Raw genomic sequence first — 2,197 nt, 5'->3', positions numbered from 1 at the left:
GCTAATTAATCGTGAACTGAGTTTTATAGCGTTTCACTTCGTAAATTATTTATACTTAATGTTTGACACAATTGCCATTAAGTTTCTGTGAACTATAAACGAAGCTGTTTGAGAGATGAACTGTCTAGAAACAGTTCTGATTCATCACGAAATTGTCAGAAGTTAAAAAACAGCATATCGGGTTTATTGCATGAAACAATTTATAAGCATTGGGCAAAAGATAAATCTGAAGCTGTAAGAAACAACCTAAATTTTCAAGAACCTCACCACTTAAATTTAAAACCATCGAAATATTTCTGTTCGTCAGGAATCACATTCAGTAACAGGCAGAGCTGGGAATTCTGATCTATTGTCACGGCGTTAATTAAGCAACCTAAAACAAAGAAAAGTTCGATTTCATTTCATGACGCAGTGGGATCGAAATCGTGATGATATTCCTCATTGAAAGGCGGGGAAATAAAAACAAATTCTGGCGATATCTTTCGACGAAGTCTTTTATTTAATTGAGAATGGACTGTACTCGTCGTACTTTCGAGTACAACGCTATTTTCAGCCGACTGACAATGTGGGGTGTCAATGGGCCTGAAACCAAACAAGGGATGTAGTGTGAGTGGTTTATGCAAATCCCTGGTTAAATGACAGCATTAATGCTACAAAATCCACAAAAGCAATCTACAATCTTCTCGGCTTTATATGAATTGACTTGGGATGATAACAGATCTCTTAATTTTGCCCCGGAGGTTTGTTGTAATGTATTATACACGATTCGTATACAAAGAAAACAACCACCTTGCCTCCCGGTTACAGTGGAAGCTTATAAACAGGTCTACAAAATGACGTCTTACAAGATCATTTTCTTTGATGACTTCATGGAAAATACCAGACGTGTTGCGGACCACACGACCGGTCGTCATACGGTTTTGTGAGAGTGGGAATTTGTTATAATATTTGATCTTTTACCTTTTACCTCTTTCCATTTGTTGCTTCTATGGTTTCCTTGTTTGTTTGGGTTTCTTAGTTTCCGACTAGAAAGAACGACACCTTTAATGTAATTTTTACTGGGACTTTCTATGGGAAACTGGGTGGTTGAAGTTTTTTTTCAGTGTCGCTGAGGGCTGAAAACTAGTGACATCTATACCACAGTTTTCAATTCGTTCTTTAATTTGATTTTGTGTTGCTTTCTTGTTAAAACGGTCTTTTATTACGCCGACAGGTCATTTTTCGATTTTAGACGGATGCCTGATCCATCCACCTTGCGAAATAATGCAGATTTCTTATGTTAAGTTTGTTTTATGAGCACATGATTTTCCGGGAGTGTGTAGAATCAAGAAAGTCCATCCATATGTTCATTCCATCCCGAGTTATGTAATGTTTAAAAAACGAGCAGCAGTGTTTTATCGTTTAAAACACGAGGCGTAGCCGAGTGTTTTTAGACCCGATAAAACACGTGCTGCGAGTTTTTTGAACGGCTTAAAAAACATTCCACAAAGAGCGTGTCCCTCTGGACTCAAAACAATGGTTCAAATTGCGCGAGGTGAATATTAGCATACAAGAAAACAAGCTATGCCTTATTAGTATTCTTTATATAAAGAATACTGACGGTGAGTGTTTTATCAGGATATAAAGCTCATACACGTGAAGTTTTATCGGTGGTTTGATAGGCTGTTAGGCTCATGAATTATTAATGATTTTAATGTTGTTATAATGTTGTTATATCTCCGCCAAAATTTAACCTCCAATTTTCAAATTTGAGTCTTGATTTTCATATTGGACATCGAAAAGCCTTTGACCTTACAGATCACAGTCTTCTCGTCAGCAAACTCTGCAATTGAGAGATCCCCAAAATGTGATCAATTGGATCATTAACTTTGTTAGCAACCGCTTGCAAAGAACAAAGCTGTCCGAAAACAGCTACTCTGAGTGGGGCTCTGTTCCATCGGGAGTTCCCCAAGGAACAAAATTAGGGCCATGGTTATTTGTGATGATGATCATGCAATGATCTTATCCTCGGCGGTGACAGTGTATGGATGTTTGTGGGCGAAACAACAATATCAGAAGTCATCTTAAAAGTCGAAACAAGTAGTGCTCAATTTATCGCGGATCAAGTAGAAGATTGGTCTCACTCAAATAGATTTCAACTTAACTCCGACAAATGTAAAGAGCTACGAAGATCTTTTGCTAAACAGGAACCAGTTTT

This window comes from Montipora capricornis, chromosome 4 (assembly GCF_036669925.1).
Source record: "Montipora capricornis isolate CH-2021 chromosome 4, ASM3666992v2, whole genome shotgun sequence".
Lineage (NCBI taxonomy): Eukaryota > Metazoa > Cnidaria > Anthozoa > Scleractinia > Acroporidae > Montipora > Montipora capricornis.
The sequence above is the reverse complement of the archived record's forward strand: the minus strand, read 5'-3'. Positions refer to the sequence as shown.